This window comes from Natator depressus, chromosome 21 (genome assembly GCF_965152275.1).
Source record: "Natator depressus isolate rNatDep1 chromosome 21, rNatDep2.hap1, whole genome shotgun sequence".
In the NCBI taxonomy this organism is placed as follows: Eukaryota; Metazoa; Chordata; order Testudines; family Cheloniidae; genus Natator; species Natator depressus.
In genome coordinates, this window is record NC_134254.1 from 2,918,860 (window position 1) to 2,944,655 (window position 25,796).

General features: G+C 43.4%; 1 long non-coding RNA gene across 1 annotated transcript; it reads right to left on the bottom strand.

Annotated features, from left to right (window-relative positions):
* Nucleotides 1-1,710: 1,710 nt before the first annotated feature.
* On the bottom strand, nucleotides 1,711-25,181 carry LOC141975835 (uncharacterized). Its single transcript, XR_012636011.1, has 5 exons — nucleotides 25,103-25,181; nucleotides 22,879-22,962; nucleotides 5,007-5,073; nucleotides 3,189-3,345; nucleotides 1,711-1,845 (listed from the first exon to the last, which is right to left on the bottom strand). It is a non-coding gene; the product is annotated as an uncharacterized LOC141975835 (long non-coding RNA).
* Between the last annotated feature and the right edge of the window lie 615 nt (nucleotides 25,182-25,796).

Consider the following 25,796-nt stretch of genomic DNA (forward strand, 5'->3'; position numbering starts at 1 on the left):
CATGTTAATAACCCTATAAGACAATGCTGGGTACAATAAGAAGATCTGGCTACCTCTGGCATTTACAGGATGCTCTAAAAATACTTGCATCTGCCCACTTCTGTTGCTGATTACATGCCTTTAAACTACTTTCCTTCTCTTATCACAGCTGTAGTCATCTACCACAAAGCTGGTATTTACATTTCAAATAAAAGTTAAGATTACACCATGATGATCTTAACCCGCGTTGTTATCCCCTCGTTTATTTGTCCATAAGCAAAAGGTGATTTTAGCAGAGCTGTGGGGAGATGGTAGACAGCAGCTGCATTCAAATGCTCAACAATGCTTCCTACACAACGTTTTAAACTGGAAGTGAAAATACAATAATCTGATTGTGGCCTTATTGCAGAAATGGAACAGGAGTGCTTTGAAGTGATGCAACACTATTAAGGAAAACTGGGAATACTGTGTATGTTGGCAACAGTATGGCAATGTGCCTGGGTAATTAGCCCTTAAAATTAGGGAGGGGGCCTTTGGAGCAAAATAATTGGGGATTCACTAAGAAGCAAGCTATGTTCTGGACATAGTGACTAACCAGTATGTAATACGTGGATACTGTCATCTTTAATGCACTAATAGGGTAAAGGTAACACATTTACATGTAGCTAACTATTTGCCCACAATAGAAGGCTGAACAATTTATTTTAGAGTTGATGGTTTCTTTTTTATTTGTGTAGAGCTGAACATAATCTACTTTGTTTCCTTTTAAAAACAAAATCTTGAGCTTACTTTTATATCTGGAGCGGATTGGTTAAGTGTTTGGGATTCAAACATAGTTGAATGCTGCCTGACTAATTATAATCCACTCATTTGTAGTGAGTACTGCACTTTGCCCACTGTCACTGCTTTATTTTAGTACTGAGAATTAATGACTCGACCAAAAATCCTTAGATAGACATATCATGCCATTGATTTCTAATCTGAACTCCACATGGATTCTGTGGAGGAAATCATTCGGGAATTTGCTTAAGTAAGGATGGATTGAGAATTCAGAATTTGGCCCTGAATTCAAGAAAACCTCTAGGTCAACCTCATGGAAGGCAATAAAATTTCCCTCTCCACTGATTTTTTTCTCGTATGTTGTCAGTTTGGGTTAAAGAATGACTGGGAAAATATAACTGTGGTTATTCTAGTCATCTGATTAACCTCGGCTCTACAGGAAAATTGAAATTTAAGGGACCATTTCAGGAAAAATTGAACTGCATTACATAGAGCTAGGGTGAGCATGAGGCACACAAACAAGGACTGAGGCAGTTCTTACAGCAGCACAGTTTGGTTTTACGGTGACAAGTCTTTAATTCCCAGGATTGTATAAATTCATTGCAAAGAAGTGTTCTCATAAGGAATAGTCCTATCCCTTTTCTTTCCTTGAGAGATGCTGATTCCAAGAGTGACTAACCACATGACTCATGTTATAGGTCTCCCATGCACTGAACAATAGTAAAAATATTATTTTAAGTTGGCTTTTAAATACTATCCCCATAAGGATACATTTGCAATTTATGCAACAAATAAGCAGGGAGGGGGAAGAAACAAGCCATTAGTTTGAGTCTCTCTGAAATTCTAAGCATTTAAGTCTTTTTAATTTTAGATCAGGCACAATTTGATTTAGGCCAAGGACTTTTCTCTCTGACCTTCAGAACATATTAAGCAATGGTGTATTTCCACCCACCTCCGTTTTCTTCTGTTTCCGTGTTCCTGCTCAAACTGAAGACACGGGCAGCAGTTGACCTACAAGAAGGATTCAATGTGAGCTGTAGTCTCAGCAGAGGGAAGCATTTCCTTGCCCCTGAGGTTGACACAATCCTGCGCCAGAGAAGTAGGTTAGCAATCACACCCCTGGGGGAATGGTCATGGCAGATCACTCTGATATTTTCTGAACAACGCAAGGCCAAGGTGTACTTCAGTATTCAATAGATGGAAACCAGCGAACGGTTCCTTCTAGCACACAATTAAATATGAATTATGACACAAAGATTGCTGTTGTGCAATTAGAATTTGTTAGCACCCTTGGTGGCTGCATCAGCATAGAATCGTAGAATATCAGGGCTGGAAGGGACCTCGGGAGGTCATCTAGTCCAACCCCCTGCTCAAAGCAGGACCAATCCCCAACTAAATCATCCCAGCCAGGGATTTGTCAAGCCTGACCTTAAAAACCTCTAAGGAAGGAGATTTCACCACCTCCCTAGGTAACCCATTCCGGTGCTTCACCACCCTCCTAGTGAAAAAGTTTTCCCTAATATCCAACCTAAACCTCCCCCACTGCAACTCGAGACCATTACTCCTTGTTCTGTCATCTGCTATCACTGAGAACAGTCTAGATCCTTCCTCTTTGGAACCCTCTTTCAGGTAGTTGAAGGCCGCTATCAAATCCCCCTCATTCTTCTCTTCTGCAGACTAAATAATCCCAGTACCCTCAGCCCCCCCTCGTAAGTCATGTGCTCCAGTCCCCTAATCATTTTTGTTGCCCTCCGCTGGACTCTCTCCAATTTTTCCACGTCCTTCTTGTAGTGTGGGCCCAGAACTGGACACAGTACTCCAGATGAGGCCTCACCAATGTCGAACAGAGGGGAACGATCATGTCCCTCGATCTGCTGGCAATGCTCCTACTTATACAGCCCAAAATGCCGTTAGCCTTCTTGGCAACAAGGGCACACTGTTGACTCATATCCAGCTTCTCGTCCACTGTCACCCCTAGGTCCTTTTCTGCAGAACTGCTGCCAGTGCATGAGATTCTTCCATCCTAAGAGCAGGACTCTGCACTTGTCCTTGTTGAACCTCATCAAATTTCTTTTGGACCAATCCTCTAATTTGTCTAGGTCCCTCTATATCCTATCCCTACCCTCCAGCATATCTACCACTTCTCCCAGCTTAGTGTCATCTGCAAACTCAAGGACTGAATCAGCTATGGATGTGAATGCTCCCCAGTTTATCCATCCATCTCAGCTTCCTTCTGGGAAAGAGTGAGGGGCACTGGAGGGGGGTCCTGCAGAGAGATTGCATCCCTATTGCATGTGCTGGAGGGGTTCTCTGCTGTGCAGAGACACAGCATGAGAAGAAAGCCTGTTGTGAGACTTCCAAGCCAGTTTTGCGGACTCAGAAGGTTCAGTTAGATTCATCTGAACCATTTGGTGCTTTTCTGTACTTACTCTGATTTCCCAGCAGTCTGAAGTTCATTCGTTTCTAATTTCTATGGCTGTCAAGCCAATGGCCCCAATCTCCAGTTAGTGTGAAGTGGTGTAACCCCAGTGAAGTCAACAACGGCTTATGCCACCTGAAGATCCAGCTCAACACTTTAACCATCCCCTAAATGAACACAGGAAAAATAAGAAAGCCTGACGAGGGAAAAAAGGCACATTTTAATTCCCTGCAGAATCTAAAGAGTTAAGTTACATGCAGAAGCAACAGTCCGTGATTTTAAGTTCAGCAGCTTGAAAAAAGCTGTGTGCACACTGAAAATATATTTATCCAATATGCTAACAAGGGTCTTTGGATGGGGAAGGAATAAGTCAAGGGGCATGCATACAAGAACCAACTTTACGTTAGACTCCCAATGTTATTACACCTTTTCAGAAACCTGACATTTTTAGAAGCAGGAGACAGCTGACAGAGGTGTCAATAAGCTAATTTGTGGCTTGTTAGAGTGTTACACTTGTTTACTGGCATTTAACTAGACAAGACATTGATGTTAAGGCAATGGGCGGAGGGAAGATGTCTGAGCCAGTAGTGTGTCTTGCTGGAAAATTAATTTGCATCTTCTTTATGCCCCAGACTGCGGAGATAATCCGTTACTAAAGCACTGACGTTCCGCTGAAAATGAAATCAGGAGCATGGAGCAGTCAGCAGGTCCTTGAGCAGAGACCCAGTTTCGTTTTAATTTAAGGCTCACACTGGACTGCTAACAAGTTCATTTTGTCCTAGAAAGTTTTAAAAGGAAGAACAACGTTTTCTGACAAGAATGGCTTTGTTAACAACCAAGAACAGGAGTAGCTTGTGGCTAAAGAATAAATGTTGTTGGAAAGTTTAGCAACAGCTCATGCAGCACCTAATGTCATCACCTGCCTCTGAAGGATAGCACTGTATTATCAGGATTATGTGAAGTCATCCTGCATACTGTTTACAACCCCTGCCCCCCCCACGCCCCCTTTGTGTATTATCTTCCTGCATGGAGGGCAATTCATCCCTGTTTTGGTTCGCTGCTACAGTGTATGATTAAAAGTCTGTAAATGCCAGTTATTTATTACTATAACTACTTTTGAAAAGTAACAGTGTATATTGAGTCTTTATATGGTGCAGAACACAGTGGATTTGGCAGGGAGAGTAGTAGCAGTACAGACTGGCCAATGGGCCACATTCTGTTCTCATTTATACTAGTATTAATCAGAAGTAGCTCCACTGATGCTAATGGGATTAATCTGGATTTCCACTGGTGAAAATTAGACCACAAATCAGTGCAAGAAGTAGTTGATATACATTAGCCATGTCGGTCATTTCTCCCATTAAAATCATGAGACTAGACCTATTATGTCTGCAACCAAATGTACCCACAGAGAAGATCAAATTAAGGCCATCCAGGACCCTAAGCACAATGAACATGGGGCTCCTGTTAGTCCCATGGCCATCCTGTAAAGGTGCATCTCCTTGGGGTGGTAGCAGGATTCAGAGTTAAGGTGAATGGAGCACCTCTGGGAGCTCAGGTTTCAGACTGTCAGCAGACTCTGGCAGGCATGGGGTTACACTCAGTTCCTATTTTCAAACTATTCTTCACGTCTATATGGGCAAGAAATAATATTTTTAAAAAATCAAAACTGAGATTCTGACTTCATGGGATTTCAATCACTAGGGCCCTAGACACAAATCTAGGGAATATATGCCTTAATTCAGCCCTGCTTGAAATTATAGTTTTTAAAATGGATATATGCATAGACTTTTAAATATGGTAGAAAAACAGTGAGGGTCACACTGACCTGCTATTCTGGAGGTCTTTGCCAGTCCTTTCACTGGTGCATGGGCAGCCTCGGTTTGAATTACCCCCTAAAAGATACAGATATTTAGGTAAGAAAAACAAATCAAAAGTACTTCCAAACAACTCCACCTCAGCAAGCATGATGGACCTGACCCCAGCAGCAAGGAATAAACAAGGTACAAAGAAATGTCAGGAACCATTCAAGCTAAAGATGGAAAAGATGGCCTGGATGCTCCAAAACAGCAGTTCTCAAACTGTGGGTTGCCACCCCAAAGTGGGTCTCGACGCTGTTTTAATGGGGTCATCAGGGCTGGCTTACATTTGCTGGGGCGCAGGGCCAAAACCCAAGCCCCACCGCCCAGGTGGCAGGGCTCAGGTTACAGACCCCCTGCCTGGGGCAGAAGCCCTTGAGCTTTGGCTTTGCCCCCCTCCACCCGGGGTGATGGGGCTCAGGCTTTGGCCCCCCCACCCTGGGCCACAGGGCTCAGGCAGGCTCAGGCTTCAGTCCCCCCCTCCTGGGGTTGTGTAGTAATTTTTGTTGTCAGAAGGGGGTCGTAGTGCAATGAAGTTTGAGAACCCTTGCTCCAAAACATCTGCTCCTTGTCAGTGCCAGATTTCACTAGCAGAGGGAATGACAAGCAGTGATGTACAAGGCAACTAACTTGCTGCAGCCTGGGAATCTATCAGACCTGTAAAAAAGGCTGTACCTAGACAATTGCAGTTTATCATATCTGCTATTCCTCCCTTTTTAAGAACAGCACTTTATCCAAGTGGGTATAGGTGTCTGGTCCTATGACAGAAATATGCCCCAGATCATGATCTCATTGTAATACATTTCCACAGTATTTTCAGATGTGCAACTAGCCCATGTCTAGCTTAGTATTGTTTTCTTTTGTTTTATAGAATTTAGCGGTGATACAAGGTACACCCAGGTCGTTTTTCCAGATTTATTGTGACGCTAAAATGTTTGCACTTGCCATTGCCTCAAAAGCCAAGTAATATGCTATGTAGCCAACATTCCATCCCTTGCTCACTGCTTCTCAAAAGATAGTGGTATGCATGCATGCTGTTTCTCATTACTGTGAGATAAGCCTCTCAGAGCTGTTATTACTGGGCCTTCGTGAGTTAGGAAAATTGTTCTGCAACTAACACAGGGCTCATTCCTACAGCCCTTACTCCCATGAGTGGTTCTTCCCCTTGAAGCCTGAGAATAGTCCGACTAGAGCCAGTGGAACTATTCAGGATTCGGACCATGTTTGCAACAAAATGTCCCAATACGTCAATAGTAACTTTTTAAAAAACATAATAAATGGTTTCTTGTAAATGAATTGAAGTAGCATGTGAATGGAAACATTCACCACCCTTCACTGCTATTAGTGGGATTTAAATGGTTATACTGCTTTCCAAAATCATCATTTCTCTTACCATAGCTCCTGGAAGACCCAGTTATGGACCAGAACCCATTGCGCTAGGCACTGTACAAACAGGAGAAAAGATGGTTCCTGCCCCAAGGAGCTTACAATCTTATGTTGCCTTGGAGGTTCTGCAATCTTATCCTATAGCCATGTTTGAATGGCAATACATTTGAGAGCTTTCATCATCAACTGAGTTTTAAAAAACCCTATGTTTTAACAGAGGCTGAGTCCTACAAGGGGCTGAGCACTCTAGTCCCAATCCAAGAAGGCATTTAGTACATGCTTAACTTTAAGCACATTAGCATTCCTCTAGACTTCACTGGGACCATTTATATGCTTGAAGCTGAACATGTGCTTAAGTAATTTCCTGGATCCAGGCCAGAATGGTCAGCACCTTGAAGTATCCAGCTGTCAGTGCTTAAATATGGAATACGTTAGACCATGCTGGCTCTGTTTAGATCCGTAATGCAATGTTTCATAGTGGGTGTCTACTAGGCATGCAGCTGGAATGAAATCATGGCTCTGCAACCATGATCTGGTCAGCTCCTGCCATTCGCCATGGGACTCATCTTCCACCAGGGACTAAGCGATCATGAGAATTCATCTAGCAGAGTTGCCGGTTCCTTTGCATATACATCTGAGCTCCTTGGTTGAGTTATCTGCTCAGTCAAGGATTATTTTTGGATTTCCCTTCATCAAAAACCTACACCTTATCAAATGGAAATCAGAATCCATTTCTCAGATCAGCAGCTTGGATCAAAGCTGAGGAGGAGTGGAGGTCACATAAGATGCAGACACGGTTATAAATATGTTCCTTGCTTTTTCCCCATAATCTTTAGGAATAAGGGCCTGACCCTGAACAGAGCTTAATACCGCCTGTGTGGTGCTGCATGCTCTCAACGCTTAATGAAGAGAATAACTAAGATAATGGCCTATGGCTTTATCAGTTGTGTGATGTGTCACATAAGACACTGCAAAAATTCTTTCCCATTCCATCTCTTCTTTGTGCTCACATACATGCATTATATGTTAGTTACAGTTACAGTGGGGGACTGAAATCAGAACTCCTTGGTTTGACCCAATATGTGATCTTTGACAATTCACTGAACTCTGTTCCTCAACTTACCCATTGCTAAAAATAAAGACGACCAGACTGATCAAAGCTTTCAAATTGTTGGTGATAATAGGCATCAAACATTTCAGTGTAGATGGGCAAAAAGATGAGTATTTTCATTTTCCTGTTTTACCGGTTTGACTAATAACCCTTCACAGCCTCAAAGGCATATTATGAGGGCTGATTAAAGTCTGTAAACACAGATATTCAAGTCAAAGGTGCCATGGAATTGTGAAGGGTTACCAGTTTCAATCAATATTAAAGTTCTCATCCCATCATTCTCTATTTGAAATCAATAACATGTTCAAATGGAAAACAGATTCACCCAAATTCCTGTTTAAGCTGGTTTGCCCTTAAGGCTCGGCTACATCATTCTGGGATCTACTGTTTTTTCTGACACATAGCTGGGGCTTGTCTATACTGGGGAAACGTGTTGTGTTCATGATGCTAAAAGTGATTTTGGCCAACACATTCAACAGTGACTAGTGCTTCTGTGTGCTTCAATTTGAGACTCTTAAAAGGTCTGATTTTCAGAGGGTGGGTCCTCAGCCCTTTCTGAAAATCATGTTCTTTTAAGAAGTCTCCATCTGGGCATCCAAAATTAAGGCATTGAAATTTCTAGCCACTTCTGAACATTTTGCCATTTGCCCTTAGGGTGGCGGAGGACAGTTGTATTTTAAAAGGTGTTAGTTGATAGTGCTTATCCTTATCCTTGCCTGTATTACTAAGGGCAAAATTGTGTTTAACATTATGTGAGCTAACATGTTTTGTAACAGTGCCTTTTGCCTGTATAGATCATAGAATCATAGATATTATCAGGTTGGAAGGGACCTCAGGAGGTCATCTAGTCCAACCCCCTGCTCAAAGTAGGACCAATCCCCAACTAAATCATCCCAGGCAGGGCTTTGTCAAGCCTGACCTTAAAAACCTCTAAGGAAGGAGATTCCACCACCTCCCTAGGTAATCCATTCCGGTGCTTCACCACCCTCCTAGTGAAAAAGTTTTTCCTAATATCCAACCTAAACTTCTCCCACTGCAACTTGAGACTTGTTCTGTCATCTGCTATCACTGAGAACAGTCTAGATCCATCCTCTTTGGAACCCCCTTTCAGGTAGTTGAAGGCCGCTATCAAATCCCCCTCATTCTTCTCTTCTGCAGACTAAATAATCCCAGTACCCTCAGCCCCTCCTCGTAAGTCATGTGCTCCAGTCCCCTAATCATTTTTGTTGCCCTCCGCTGGACTCTCTCCAATTTTTCCACATCCTCCTTGTAGTGTGGGGCCCAAAACTGGACACAGCACTCTAGATGAGGCCTCACCAATGTCGAATAGAGGGGAACGATCACGTCCCTCGATCTGCTGGCAATGCTCCTACTTATACAGCCCAAAATGCCGTTAGCCTTCTTGGCAACAAGGGCACACTGTTGACTCATATCCAGCTTCTCGTCCACTGAAACCCCTAGGTCCTTTTCTGCAGAACTGCTGCCTAGCCATTCGGTCCCTAGTCTGTAGCGGTGCATGGGATTCTTCCGTACTAAGTGCAGGACTCTGCACTTGTCCTTGTTGAACCTCATCAGGTTTCTTTTGGACCAATCCTCTAATTTGTCTAGGTCCCTCTGTATCCTATCCCTACCCTCCAGCGTATCTACCTCTCCTCCCAGTTTAATGTCATCTGCAAATTTGCTGAGGGTGCAGTCCATTCCATCCTCCAGATCATTAATGAAGATATTGAAAAAAACCGGCCCCAGGACCGACCCTTGGGGCACTCCGCTTGATACCGGCTGCCAACTAGACATGGAGCCATTGATCACAATCTGTTGAGCCCGATGAGCTAGCTAGCTTTCTATCCACCTTATAGTCCATTCATCCAGCCCATACTTCTTTAACTTGCTGGCAAGAATACTGTGGGAGACCATATCAAAAGCTTTGCTAAAGTCAAGGAATAACACGTCCACTGCTTTCCCTTCATCCACAGAGCCAGTTATCTCGTCATAGAAGGCAATTAGATTAGTCAGGCATGACCTGCCTTTGGTGAATCCATGCTGACTGTCCCTGGTCACTTTCCTCTCCGCTAAGTGCTTCAGGATTGATTCCTTGAGGACCTGCTCCATGATTTTTCCAGGGACTGAGGTGAGGCTGACTGGCCTGTAGTTCCTGGATCCTCCTTCTTCCCTTTTTTAAAGATGCGCACTATATTTGCTTTTTTCCAGTTGTCCGGGATGCCTGAGCAATATTTTTATATTCCTCCCTGGTCATTTGTCCAATCTTCCACTTCTTGTAAGCTTCTTTTTTGTGTTTAAGATCAGCAAGGATTTCGCTGTTAAGCCAAGCTGGTCGCCTGCCATATTTACTATTCTTTCTACACATTGGGATGGTTTATTCCTGTAACCTCAATAAAGATTCTTTAAAATACAGCCAGCTCTCCTGGTCTCCTTTCCCCCTCATGTTATTCTCCCAGGGGATCCTGCCCATCAGTTCCCTGAGGGAGTCAATGTCTGCTTTTCTGAAGTCCAGGGCCCATATTCTGTTGCTCTCCTTTCTTCCTTGTGTCAGGATCCTGAACTCGACCATCTCATGGTCACTGCCTCCCAGGTTCCCCTCCACTTTTGCTTCTCCTACTAATTCTTCCTGGTTTGTGAGCAGCAGGTCAAGAAGAGCTCTGCCCCTAGTTGGTTCCTCCAGCACTTGCACCAGGAAATTGTTCCCAACACTTTCCAAAAACTTCTTAGATAAGATGCAAGAGGCCCTCCCTTGTACTGCACAGCGCTCATGGTCATGTTTTGAACATCAGTACAATTTACTGTGATTAGTGACTCATTCTGGCATCTCAGATGGGTGGAGCTTGCTACTTCTTTTTTTCCCAGTTTGAGCCCAGTTTATACCTTCATCTGCATCACTTGGTTAAAGTGGTGTTTTTGTAGGCATAAGGTATAATCTATATTGCTGGTGAGGGTGATCTAGTATACATTTACTGTTGAGCAGATTTTTTCTAGTGTAACAAAGACTTTGGGGGGGAGGGATAGCTCAGTGGTTTGAGCATTGGCCTGCTAAACCCTGGGTTGTGAGTTCAATCCTTGAGGGGGCCATTTAGAAATCTGGGGCAAAAATTGGGGATTGGTCCTACTTTGAGCAGGGGGTTGGACTAGATGATCTCCTGAGGTCCCTTCCAACCCTGATATTCTATGATTCTATGACTAACAAAACAAAGCCCAAAGCCAGGGAACTCCATTCTTTTCAGAAACTGAGGGTCTTGCAAACAAGCAAAGATCATTAACAACTGGATCTTGGGAAAAGGCCTGAACCTACCAAAATCCTTTTAATTGGGTGCGGATTGGATTGGTCTTCAAGCTTGTTAGGAAGCAAAGACTCAGCTACACTTCTGTGATTCAACTCTGGTCAAGAGATTTTCAGGCTCAAAAAGATGCGAGCATTAATCTCTCTTCCATGCCAATTGAGGCGCTTAAATGGGAGATTTTCCATCCTGAAGTACTGCATTTAACACAGGACTTATCCAAAAATACTAACATAATTCCCTTTCAAGTTATCAGCCATTGCTTCTGTCCTGAGCAAGTTTAAGATAACGGAATAATGAAATCCTTCTTTGTATATCAAAGGTCTCCACTGAGTCTTAAGATTTGAATTCCAGGTTAGTCTTTATTTAACAATTCACTCACACCCACAAAGAGCCTCCCCCCTTAGCTAAGAGCCTGCATTTAGACATAACTAGGCAGAAATAATGATCATAGTGGATCAAATAATTCACAAGTCAGATTAAGCCTGAATCTTAGTTATACAATTTATCAGCAAGTGAAATTATTTTTAATCTATTTCAAGAGAAATACATAAATCCAGTGTTGCTTATTGGCATTTGTATCCATAGTGTCTCTCGGCACTGGGAGCTATGGATTGACTTGGGGCCGGCATCTCTCTCTGGCATGTTTTGTTTGAGGCCAATGAATCTGAATGGTCTCTGCACAGACCCTGTCTGCCATTAGGAAACAAGCTGAAAGATAAAGGTGGAGTTGGAGGTTTTTCACATTGTATCAACCCAAAAGTCAGAGTCCATGTTTTTGTAAGTGAGTTGGCATTGCTGAAAGATGCCAGACTGATCGCCTTGTACACTGACGTGTTTAATTTATCCACAAGCAGGAACGTGGCAGTGCCGGCTTCCACTCAGCCTGGCAGCGTGCATCAGCCCTGCTTGGGAGGGACCTATTCCAGGTCTCAGAGGGCAGAGTAATTCTCCATAATCTCAGCTGTGACTTCCAGCAAGAGTGTCAGGCTTGTGGGAAAGAAGATCTACAGAACTGAATAGGGATAAACTGTCAGGATGCAATCATTTAGAAGTTACTCTAAAGACCCCTGGACTCTAATGAGAACGAGACACGTCCTATTGATTTTATGAATTCTGACAGAGGGAGAGGGCCTGATTCTGCTCTCATTACACACATTTTACACCAGCTGAACTCCATTGGGCTCAGTGGAGTCACTACTGGTTTATACCAGGTAAATGAAAGCAGTGGTGCCTGCAGCCACATGCATAGTACACATGGCGCATACCATTGGCAGAGGCACCAAATCATCAGCGCTGGGCCTTCCTAAGGCCGCAGCAAGGAATGGCAGCACTGGCCACCCCACTGACCCCCAGGTTTGGCCATGCACCTCCAGCATCGTGGTGAGGGGTGGTGTGCAGTGCAGGACCAAAACGGAGTGACTGCCATTGGAACTTGGTGCATCGGGGTTGCAGCACCTCTCCTGCTTGGCCCTGTGGCCTCTCCATCCAAATGTGAGCCGCACTGGCACCCCCATGCACAAGGTCGCAATGCCACTCACTCCGTTTTGACACCCCCAGCCTCCATCATGACAGAGTGGCTGTGGGGCCAAACCTGCGTGGGCAGGACAGCCAGCACTGCTCCTCCTCACCACTGCTATGGGGCAGGGTCCTGCACCAAGGTTCTCCCACAGGGACCTGCCCAGCCTCACCCTGCTTCCAGCAGCCCAGGGCCTCTCTGCTCTGCCTGTGGGACTCGCTCAGCAACAGCCTCGAGAGCCGCAGAGAGTGCCCCCTCCGGGAAGCCACCCAGGAGAGGGGTGGCGGGGAGCCCTAGGGCGTGTCATGTGAAAAATGTCTAGGGGCTCCCCTGAATGAGAGCACAATCACACTTACAATTTTATATCATGCAATTAGTCTAATCTGATGGATATTTGTAGCATTGCGTTGGGGACTAGATCCTCCTCAGTACAGATCTATGGAAGCCATTGGAGCAATGGTGAGTTACATCACAGAAGGATGTGGCTAGCAGCATTTCTTTAAAAACACAAGCAGATATTGGGCTGAATATATTATAAACTTGCCTCAGCCTGTGTCCTGGAATCCGACTCTCCCTAAAAGAAGATAGGGAGTGCAGACACGTAGAGTAGATGCAATTTCAAAGGGGACAGAGCTTGCTGAACAATGCATTCATCTCCTCTTCAGTGAGACTTTTTGCTACTTTTATCCTCAATGTGACAATTAAGCAGCAGGAGGGGGAAAACTGCATTTTACTAAAAGCAGGGCCTTCCACTTTCATTTTTAATATTTCCCTGGCCTTACGGAAAAGTCTAAAGAGGAAAAGAGCTGCTTAAGTAAATATGTTACTATAGTAACAAAAAGTCCCCCTTACCCAAATCATACCTGTAGGGTTGTGGATCATGCAATCACCCTACTGGATGAAAGAAAGGAGCATGGAACTCAAACCCGCCACAACGAGGCTAGAACTTTAGGAATATGTTTTGGAGTTGCTGAGAGTGGCGACTTAGAGCCCTGGCTTGCATGCCATCAGTGCCACTCCAGCACTCCTTTCCTCCCTCAGGCCCAAATTATCCCTGAGGCTTGTGTAAGGTGTGTGTGGCTGTGTGTGTTGGCAGGAGACAAGGAGCCAGCCCCCTCCCACTTGTACCCCCTCTGCAAGGTGCAGGGGAAGTACAGTTCTTACACTCAGTGATCCAGGGACCACACCCCTGTGTGCCCCAAGAGAAATGGGAAGGAGACAGGGCCTACAGATGTCTGGGTATGAAGAATGGCATATACTGCACTATCCCTTGGAATAATGCACCTTCACATTCCTTCTCCTCCAGAAGCACTCGTGTCTCTTGAGGAAGATATTTCCCCTAGCTCCCCCTCAGGGTGGGTCAGCTTTTCTCTGCTCCTAGGGTGGATAGAACAGCGGCTAAGTGCCACAATCAGGCTCTTAGAGAAGAGTGTGCAGGGCTCTGAGCATGTTCTACTTCAGTCTCTAAGCTCAAACTGCTCCAAACCCCAGTCTTAGTTGGATTAGAAATTAGACTCCCTTCCAAGAGGGGGAACAGGTTGGGGCACCTGTGGTCTCACCTGGAAAAACTGGTGCAGCTGCCCTAAAAGACTGGAATGAAGGATACATTGAAATAAAGAAAAATATTGGCTTTTGAGGAGGCAGAGTGGGCCACTACAGAACAGCCTTGGTCACAAGAGATCTGGTGCCAAGACTTACAAAGGACAAAGGGCTTTGCCTAAGGGCTACAGTCAGCTCTTTAGCTGGGGACTGTGGAATTCTGTCAGCTCAGAGGGTCTCTCCTTTTCTGACTTGTACAACTCCCTCATCTAACTCTGAGAACCTGCCTAATTTAACTGTCCTGTGGAAGGCAGGGTACTCTCTCTGCCCTTGTCAAAGGGGATGCTCAGAAACTCTGCTCACGAGGGCCAAATAGACAGAATCTTCCCCCCCACCACACAATCTCTTTCTTGTGTCTGCTAACCCAGCCATACCCATTTTAGTGGTAATTAGTGCTGGTGAGTTCCTGCTAATGGCTTCACATTGCTCAGTGTCTCCAATTAAACAAAGAGAAATAAATTATTGTCCAAGTAGTATGTTAGCAAGAGAACCGAGATTCCTTATGGATCTTAAATTCCGGAGTAACCACAGGTCTCCTGCTCAGGGCCAGCAAATAGGTCCAGGGTATTGCTATTAGTATGTTTCAGAGTAGCAGCCGTGTAAGTCTGTATTCGCAAAAAGAACAGGAGGACTTGTGGCACCTTAGAGACTAACCAATTTATTTGAGCATAAGCTTTTGTGAGCTACAGCTCACTTCATCGGATGCATAAAGTGGAAAATGCAGTGAGGATGTTTTATACACACAGACCATGAAAAATGGGTGTTTATCACTACAAAAGGTTTTCTCTCCCCCCCACCCCACTCTCCTGCTGGTAACTGCTTATGTAAAGTGATCACTCTCCTTACAATGTGTATGATAATCAAGGTGGGCCATTTCCAGCACAAATCCAGGTTTTCTCCCCACCCACCCCCCCACAAACCCACTCTCCTGTCGGTAACAGATTATCTAAAGTGATCACTCTCCTTACAATTACTATTAGTATGTGTAACACAGTGGCAGATGCCAGAGCATTAAGACACTCGGGATAAATCATCATCATGTTAATTATAATACAGCTTAATTATAATATAGCATGGTTCAGTGGCCTTCTAGGTCCCAGGGATGGGGGCTGAGGTAACCAGCATTCCGTTCCTGGCTCTACGGGCGATGGGCTGGGTGACCTTGGGCAAGTCACTTGCACAGATAGTGAGAGGCGTTGAGTGACTAGGAAGTCAGTGTCAGAACCAGGAAGAGAACCCAGGCCAGGCAGCTTGACCCCTTGCCACCTCTCACCTGTAGATCACATTCCCTGTAGCTATAGCATAATGGTCTGACGTGTTGGGCACTATGTGACGTAAAGGAAAGTGGAACAAAAGAGGTAACAGGCCTGATTCTTCATGCCATCCATATTGTGCAGTCAGTTACACCTGTTTCAGAGTAGCAGCCGTATTAGTCTGTATTCGCAAAAAGAAAAGGAGTACTTGTGGCACCTTAGAGACTAACCAATTTATTTGAGCATAAGCTTTCATGAGCATAAGCTTTCATGAGCTCACGAAAGCTTATGCTCAAATAAACTGGTTAGTCTCTAAGGTGCCACAAGTACTCCTTTTCTAGTTACACCTGTGTAAAGCACTAACACATCAGAGTAGTAGTCTTCACTCACTCAGCTCAGGAGTTACTGACTACATGAAGTACAAAGCCCTGGGCAAGCCAGGCCCAATATATACTTGTTTAGTGTATGTGCCAGACACTTGACTGGGGGAATTCATAACCAATAATAAAAAGCAGAATAAATCGGCAAAGCAGAGAAAAAAAGTTCCCTGTGGTACAACATTGATTCTCATAAACGAAAGCAAAGCAGGCTGTCTATATTCCTGTTGACATGATTTAACACATACACTTAAAAAAATTAAAGAACAACTTCTTAAATTTGCAGTAAATGTATGGTTCCATAGATCTGATTTACTAGTTATGAGCCACAAAGGACCCACAATTGTAACGTTGACTCAGGCGTTGAAACCCTCAGCATGACTCCAGTCTCACAACCATAAAAATAATCCAATCATTTTAAAATGAAACATTTATCATTTTTCTTCTTTAATTGCTTTCTCAGCTTCCAGATAAGTGGGAGGTTGCTTTGATGGTGACCATTTAACACAATGATTTTGAAATTAAAGAGGTGCAAGCGGTACATGCTTCGCTTGGTTTGGTGTTTTGTAATTGTGGTTAGCTCATAATTGTAAAACTTCCCACCTGGGTGGGACTAGAACCTTGCAAAAGAAACCATGCCTGGAGTAGTCAGATACTACTTTACCTAGACCACAAGACAATCAAGGGACAGTTTTAGGCAGCACAACACAAACACACACAGGGTTTTCAGCTTAAAGTCAAGAGGCCTGATTGTCCTCTCACTCACTTTTGCCCTGATTTTAACTCCACTAGCTTCAGTGAAGTTATCTGACTTACAGTGCGTAAGAAAGGGGAGAATCAGGCCCGGTTTATTGATAATGAAGGAACTGGATCGTCTTCTGATCTGTGTATCAATTTATCCATCTGTAAAAGAGGTATAGCAACATGTTCCTACTAACTAGGGATTTTACAAAGCTTAATTCACTGATACTTATGAAGTGCTTGAGAGCCACTGATGATCCTGATGATTCTGAGGGCCTTATTCTGATCGCAGGAACACCCTAAGTGCCAGATCCAGAAAAACTCCGCTGGAGCTAGTGGTGTTACTCTGGACATTTCAGAGAGCCTGAGCACCCACAGCTCCCATTGACTTCCTGGGTGGGTGCTCAGTCAGTACTTCTGAAAACCAGCCTAGCATAGATGAATTCTCCTGCAGAAGTGATCCTGTTTCCCTGCAAAAATCCCTTGTAATAATGGATGTCATTAAAGAAATGTTGAAAATGCGTGATGGAAAAAACAGAGCTGTGTCTAAACGGCTTTCTAGAAAGCATCCGCATAAGCCTTTCAACCAAGTCACAAATTCCATTATCTCACAAGCAGGTCATAAGCATCCATGCAGCTCCACTCCTTGCGCTGCTAATGGACCCTGCACCACCCTTATTTCAGTCAGCCCACCAATCTGCTCCTGAACAGCCCTACGTTCCTGGCTCACCCCAGCTTTGTTTTCCAATCAGACCTTCTCTAGCTGCCTCTCAATACACACCGCCCTGTATGTAATCAGGAATGTTGTTAACACTGGACTCTCATTACTTAAATGCTTGGATGGTGATGATGTGGAGCATGGTCAATTAAGCACAATCCCTGACGAGATGTTGCAATCGGGCAGCATTACTAGCCAGGGTTTTTTACTTCTCTCGCTGTATGAAAAGAAATTGAGGAAGCATGTGGCAAAGTGCACAGGGAAGAAAAGAATATTGGGTTGAATAAGCCACAACACATCCCCAGCAATACAGAGCACAATAAATCAAAGCATTGATCTGGAATCACTACTGCCCTTCTAGGGTCATCTCTCTATGCTATCATGGGTGAGCTCTTCTTGAATCATTAAGGTCAGTGGAGTAGAAAAGGCTGCAGCTGCTGGCTGGATAGCAGGGCTTCTGCACATCATCCATGCCATTCCCCTCACTCCTTCTGGAAGCAAGTGGCAGAATGCAGCTGTCTATGGGGGTTTCATTTCAAGTAGGAAAAAATACAAGTGTACTGGGAAAAACTTAACATGCTGTAAGTTGGAGACAGCCCCAAACCAACCCCCCCTGAACTTCAAGCACCTGCAGACTGTAGTGAAGTGCATATTGAGATAGGATCTGGACTCTGCTCCTTAGGCCTCTCTTCCGCCTAAACGCTACCGCAACTGCCCCCTGGATTTATACAGGGAGAGGAGCCAAACAGGAGCCAGGAGGCTGCTGTCTATCAGAGCCCTTGAGGTGGGACTTCCCAGAGTCTGTGTCCACAGCAGGTTGTGAGGTTAGGACTATAACAGGGTTTAAAAGAGAACTAGATAAATTCATGGAGGTTAAGTCCATTAATGGCTATTAGCCAGGATGGGTAAGGAATGGTGTCCCTAGTCTCTGTTTGTCAGAGGGTGGAGACAGATGGCAGGAGAGAGATCACTTGATCATTACCTGTTAGGTTCCCTCCCTCTGGGGCACCTGGCATTGGCCACTGTCGGCAGACAGGATACTGGGCTGGATGGACCTTTGGTCTGACCCAGTACGGCCATTCTTATGTTCTTCTCGTGTTCTTATGTGAGTAGGGGAATGACAGCCACTATCTTGGCAGGATGGAAGCATGGAGGTATTTACTACCCGGCAGCTCTGCATGCCTGGGATTCAGACCCGCCCTGGGTTTCTAACTAGCAGTGGTGAGAGACACGCTACTGCACCATGGTCTAGTAGTAGTATATTGCCTATGTTTCTAATAAATATACAGGCAAAAAGAATAACTGAAATATCACAAGGGCAGAATTACCCACCCTTTCCTCTCTTGCAGGGTGTTATTGTTCCATGTGCAGAAAAAATCCATTTGGTATGGAGTGAAACATTTATCACTCTCCAAGCTTTTGTACCTAGCCACTCCCGGTTTTCTTTAAGCCACAAGCAGTCTGGATATCCTGACTGTTCCTGTTAGTCAGGCAAAGCTGTGAAACTCATTCCACATTCTAGAGCCACTTCCACAGCACACTGAAAAACTTAGTGTTATGTGGTACCCAGTGGAATGCTAGAAACAGCCCAACTGGTAAAAAACCAACAACCAACTTTCATCCCTAAACACAGCATCCTTCAGGCAGGTACCAATTTAGATCAGCTATATCCGCCCAATGGAATTTCATACACACACTAATTGTTTGAAAAATTTTTTAAAGCTTGAAGTCCTTTTAAATGATTGATAGGCTCTGTGATTAACAGGGATTGTTATTCGGTATCAAATGGGTAGTTCCTAGCACAATGAGGTCCATAGCTGGTTGAAGTGCTACCACAACTTAAATGATAAATAATAGTAAACGTGGCAACACCTGATGCATGAAATACAGCTTGAAATGTCTGAGGTATGGTAACCCAAAGGAAGGGCTGGAGAAACTCACAGTGTACTGGCAGCAGCTAGCTTCATACTACTCCCCTATTCCCATCCAACTGGCATTGTACTGAGTTGTCAGATTTATCACAAAGAGAAAACATACAGACGGTATGTATTTCTTAACACCTTGATCAGGGGCTGAACGTTGTCAGTTCCAGGCCACTGCCTTACCAGTGATAAAATATATATATATTAGCTAGACATACAAGTCTGAAAATTATTTGAACTCCTCATTCTGCTGTGCCTAAGGCATGGAGAGATTTTATGGGAAATGATAGATAGGTGTTACCACATTTGTTGGACAACTGATAGAAACTGCTCATGACTTTCCTTCATTTATTCACTTTTACTATCTAGGGTGGGTGTTCACATGTCATAATGAGAGATACATTAGAAGTGCTACAGGGTGAATGGATAGATAGTTCTACTCCCTGAATAACAAATAGAAGGTGGGTAAGGTCATATCTTTTATTAGACCAACTTTTGTTGGTGAGAAACAAGCTTTCGAGCTCCGGAGAGCTCAAGCATCTCTGTTTCACCAACAGAGGTTGGTCCAATAAAATATATTACCTCATTCATCTTGTCCCTCTTATATCCTGGGACCAACACAGCTACCTCAACACTGCAAATGGATAGATAGATTGATAGTTCTTCTACCTGAATTACAAAAATCACACCCTGGTTAAGTATCTTAATGTGATATAGATAGATTGATTAATCGATCGATCAGTCACTGCTTTGTACTTTTATACAGCACCTTTCATCCAAGCAGTTTATAAACACTTATAAATTCTCACAACAGCCGTTTTTGGTCAGTAAAAATTATTATACCCATTTTATTGATGGGAAACTAAGGAACAGAGAACTTTAAGAGACTTAGCTGAGGTCTGAAAGGACTCAGTGACAGAACCAGACATACATTCAAGCAGCTGTGCCTTCCAGGTGCCTCTGAGCACTAGACTATAACTGTTTAGATTGCAAAGACGGACTCCTTAGTTTAATCAAATGAGTGACACTTCCTTAATCTACCCAGAATTTTTCACAAGATTCGATCTGAGCAGGGATTGGCAGAGTCTATAGGGCCCAATCATACTACAAAGCTACAGTATTATAGCAAGCTGTAATTTTAAACTAGCAAGCCAGATTTATTGCTGTAACTGTCATTACAAAATGCTTACACAGCATGGGCTTGAAGTCAATGCAATATCTACATGCAGAAGTAATGCATGATAGTACCTAATGTAAAGAATAAGCAATAGAAGTACAAGACAGAAATACAGACTATAAATACAGAACAAATAATCATGCAAGCTACAGTCAATGTCAGCGTTTAAAACCAGTGATTGTTTCAGTTATTTCCCTGAGAATATCTCATGTTCTAGTGTTTGCTGATTCTACTTTTCATTAATAGAGCATGACAAGCGTCCCATAAAGATTTAACAAAACAGACAGTAAATACATTAGGGTCTTGGGACAGAATCCTGCTCAAGTTGTACTCTACAGCACTGTCAGCAAGATAGATAGATAGATAGATAGATAGATAGATAGATAGATAGATAGATAGATAGATAGATAATTGTGTAGGACTGATCTCTTAACCCTCCATAAGCTTTTGTATAGCAAAGTAGTTCTAGAGTTATTCTCAAGTAGATGACATGTATACTATTTTGATACAGAACAAATAATTTTAAAAATGATTCTGATCCAATAGGTAAGCATTTTCTCAGAAGAACAGAGCTGAAATCATTTGCAGTTTTTTTTCTCTATTACAGTTCTTTTCGTTCTCAAAATGCTTTTCAAAACATTTGGCAAATAATCATTCATTCATTCATTCATTCATTCACTCAGCCCTCTCCTCCTCCCTTTTGAGGTGGATAAGTATTATGTTGCCCATTTTATATGGATGTAAACTGAGACACAGAGAGGCTAAGCAATTTGCCTCAAGGTTACACAGCAAGCTGGTGGCATAGCCAAGAGTGGATACAGGACTCCCTACTTCCTACTCAAACCACTAGACCACATTCTGTGGTTCATCTTTAATTTCTGACAGTTGAACATTTAAAAAAAACTGAAAAAAAATACTTTATTTTAGATCAAACAGGAAGGAGTTAAATGTTAATCAAACTGCTTAATGACGTCTGATATAGTTTGCAATGTAGAGGCAGTATTAAATAGTGGTTAGGGACTGGGGCTGGGAATCAGGACTCCTGGGATCTTTTCCTAATGATATCAGCTAATCACAGAGTTATTTTGTACCAGACATAACATTCCTGTGTGCGGATATGGGCACCTCTAAAAGGATATGATGATACATACCTACTGTCCGTGGGTTTTGTGAGCCCAGGGCTGTTTGTAAAGTGTTTTAAGAGTCTTATATGAAAGGTATTATAATAATGCAGGCTGAGATATTCAAACTCACCCAGGAGATTTGGATTTACCTTAATGTAAAGTGGGGCTGGAATTTTCAGATGACCGTAAGTGAGCTAGGTACCTATCTCCCATTGAAAATCAGTGAAACTGGGTGCCTAACTCCACTGGATTTTATGAAAAATCCCAGTCTGGGAGTCCCTGAGGCAGCTTTGAAATTTTCAGCCCTATTAATTTGCTGGTGGGGTGGGTGGTCAAAAGAACCTCAGGATGGCCATAGCTGATCAGACTATATGTTTGTTTTAAAACCTGCTGCCTATTAATTTCATTGGGTGACCCCTGCTTCTTGGGTTATGTGAAGGGGTAAATTACATTTCCTTATTCACATTCTCCATTGTCCCTTCTCCTGCTCCTGTCCATTTGCTTTGCCAAACAGTGATGACATGTTATCTAGCTGACTCAAGATGTTCTCATTATTTTTAATAACTTCTCTTCATCTAGCATTTAAAACAGCTTCCATGTTTGTTTCCAAATATCTGCTAGCAGGAGATGCCTGGTGTAAAATATGTATCCAAATTTCCATCGCTCTCTTCACATCAATGTATGAAATAATTAATGAACCTGCCTTCCTGAACTGACTTTATTAATCTGCAGCTCCGTAAATATGAGTTGTATGGAATTTGGTGAAGGTTATACAAGTCACTGAAGAAAAAGCAGAATACTTTCTTAAACAATGCTGTATTTTAGCCTATACAATTGTATGAATCTTTGTCCACACACTGTAAAAGGGCAGGCATTGAACAATTTTGCACAGGACTGGTAAGTAACTGATCATGATTTCATTCTCCATAACAGCTACATGTAATCAGATTGATTTTAACTTAATTGTTTACAGTAACAATTTGCAATATAAAGATATGACCCTGAGAACTAATTTATGTTCAAGCCAAAGGTAAACACATCAGTAACTGTCATTTGCTTTTCTTGTCTACCATATCCAAATGGGAAAAATAATTTGATGTTTGATCAAGGTCTCCAGAATAGCCACAATCTTGCTGTGCAACTTGCACAACTCCTGTAAAAGTGAGCAGTAGTTTTTTAGTTCTATTAGTCGGTGATCCAGGAAAGCACTTAACATGCACATAACTCTAAGCAACTGTGCAGTCTTTTGACAGCCTGAGATTTTCAGGCTGGTCTTTCCCGCTTCTAGAGTTAACCCAGACTAACTGGTACCAGTTATGTATGAATCTTACCACCTACCCCTAATTAGCAGAACCCCTCTGTAGAGGAGGCTATATCATTCTATGGACTATCCTCCATTTTGGATTTTCTTTCCAAACCAACCATGATTCAGCAAAGCAGCTGGCAGCAGGTCGATTTCACTTTTTAACCAACATGATCTGGGGTAGAAAGACTTGACAGAGGGTGAAAAGGAGGTGCCAAGTGATAGGATGCAGTATGCCCCTCCCTGTGCCAACCCAGTGCCCCTCTCTCAAATCAGAAAGGAACATAGAGTAAGGGGAGGAAAGTACAAATGCACCCAAACCTCAACGTTTGGATCCATACGCTGATTCAGACTTTCTCAGAGTTCACAGGAGCTCAGCAGTGAGATTTTGGCTTGGACCCAGCCCTAGAGAAAAAGGAAGTAAGGGAAAGAAATTAATTGTTTGCACCCTATGACAGAGTAATCTCTGCTATGCTGGGAGGCCATTGGCTAACAGGCAGTTTTACTAGTATTATCTAAACCTGCATTCTTATCCTGCTTGCTGTCTGTGTGGTTGAGCCGTACTTTAAGCTGTGCTGTATTACTAAAGGGCCTATGCCCTAGGCTAACTTTCTTCTTCAGGTGCTCACCTTGAAGCTGATGTCCTTTCTCTATTCACACAGGCACAGCAGGGGCAGCAGCAGTGTACACTCCCCAACATACTGCAGTCCCAGTGTTCCTCACTGTTGCCCTGGAGGGACCATGCCAAGAGGCTGAGAGAGATATTTTGTCTCTATGGCCTACTTGACACTCAGTATCGCTTCTGAGACTGTCAGCCTGGGTGCAATGATGCTAATAACAATAATAACTGTATACATTTAGATTGCAGTAAAAGTCTCAAACAGACTGGACCCCATTGTGCTAGGTGCTGCACAGAGCTTACCTTCTAAAAGACAACACAAAAAACGTGTATGGGATGAACAAACAGGCCAGGCTGGGGTGAGAGAGATGGAGTAACACACATAATAGGATGTGTGCAATTCTTAGCCACTCAGAAGCAGTGCTCACCACTTGCCACCTGCTTAGCCATTATCAGGTTGCAGTTTCCTGACTACATTATCAAAGAAGGGAGTTTTAAGAAGGGGCATAAGAAGGAGAAGATACTGGATTTGCTATGGGAGCTTCTCATGGAGAAAGTTTGAAAGTTGCTTGTTGGAGAATTGGAGGTGGAGGCTGGCATCCCAATGGAGTGAAGGTGGGAGATGATGTTGTGATAATAGGTTGTATAGATAGAGTAGATTAAACTGTAGAGGGCTTTGCGGCAATTGTGGCATATGGAGACTTTTTTGATGTTTTGTGGGCATCTGTCCCACTGGATACTGGACTTATCCAACCATCTCATTTCATAAGAGCTTCTGAACAGCTGTCAGCTGGTAAGCAATTTTGGTCACTTCTGATCTGCACTGGACTCAAAGACTAAGGTTAAAAAGACTCCATCTCCCATTTCCAGTCTCCTGAGCCACCCCTCTGCACGAAATACAGCCTTTTTAATTTTTGTTTTCCAGATATGCTTACAACTTTCAACATAATTGCCCAAGGCCTGCTCCTTTCTCCTGCCCTCATATCCCACCTCTTCCCTGTTGCTATCTTTTGTTTCCTAAACTCCTACTGCTCTTTGCCCCACCAGTGGTCTGTCTGCAGCTATCAACAATATTTTACCCTGACTGGCCTGCCATATTTATTTAAAAATAAAAGACATATACACACAAAACCTCTAAATTGAATGTTATCAGTTTCTGTTAGTGCATGTGCAAGCTGAAAATGGCCTAGCTATAAGTGAAATGCTACAGAGAGCCACAGTTAGGCTAGAGGGAGGAAAGAGAGAAAGAAAGAAAGAAAGAGTTTTTCACTGATGTTTCATTTGCAGCTAGTTTGCTTTTGACTTTCATTTTCTATTTAAACATACAAAATTGGGAGCATTAAAAATGAGCTCCCAAATTAGCTTTTTAATAGAAATTGAAAGTTAAAAGGGGGCCGAGTCATGGGGGAAAAGCTATTGAAAATCACAGCCAGGCCACAGCTTGTAGAGGGGAAGCTAGAGCATGAAGGAATGAGAGAGAGGACGACAGCTGGGAAGTTTTATAAAAAGATGAGATTGTGAATCACAACACAATCATTCAAATCAGTAGAAACCTCACTATCTTTATTCTCCAACTTTCTGCTATGCACTTGCTGGTGGATAAAGATGCAGAGAAACAAACATTTTAAGAGGATATTTTTGATGTCATTTAATAAGGACAGATCCAGGACATCTCACTCTGCTGAAACTTCTTTAGCTGTTGAAGACACTTGGCTTCTGGTCTTAGGTCTTATGTTTCATATTACATGCATCTATTAATATCTCCCTAAAACAACTCCTTTGGTGTCTGGAGTCTAAACTTACAGATATCCATCCTCTGTGTAACCTTGTCAGCTACCTTGCAAATATTTCATTGTGATTTTTTCAGGGTATAAGCTCACTACTGCAGATGTCAGGTGAGAATAGTTACTGTGAGGTATTCCTTACCTGGTGCTTTAGCAGTGGGTTTCTATTGTTGTGAGTCATCAGATACTAGACACTGCCAGGACCGGGGACTGGAGGGGCCAATGTTGCAATATGAGGAATCCAGTGCTCCTGGCCTAAATTTGGGTGTCCAAATTGAAGCAACTTAAAGTGGACTTTCAAGCACACACCCTCTGAAAGTAAAGGACCCCCTTTCAGGTTTCTCAAAATTAACATTAAAAAATGGAGGCACACAAAATCACTAGGCCCCGGTGTGCACTTGTTTCTGCTAAATTCCTTGATTTTTCCTCCTCAGTTCAAGAAAGCAATGGCTCATAAAATTCTTCGGTTTGCTCTTTCTGTTTGTCTTTGCTAGAAGTTATAAAACCGGAGAAGTAGTTGTGTTTTACCAGGCTGCGGGGGGCTCATTCTGAACTCGGTGTGGGCTGTGGGAAAGCTGGATTCTTTTCTAGTCTATTCAGGGCCCTGTGCTGCGTCCATCACTCTGGTGCAGGCTGAACTCGCCCCATGCACTGATCCTGCGGAGTGGAGGGAGGGGAAACCGGGGCTTTGCTAGCTGTTTGCGGTGGGAGCTGGGCGGGAGCTGCCAAACCTTGGCTGGAGTTAGGGGGACTGTCGAGGGAAGCGGGGTGGGGGGCAGACCTGACACTCTCCCCAAGCCCCGGCTCTGCAGACGGGGCGCCCGGCGCAGCTCACC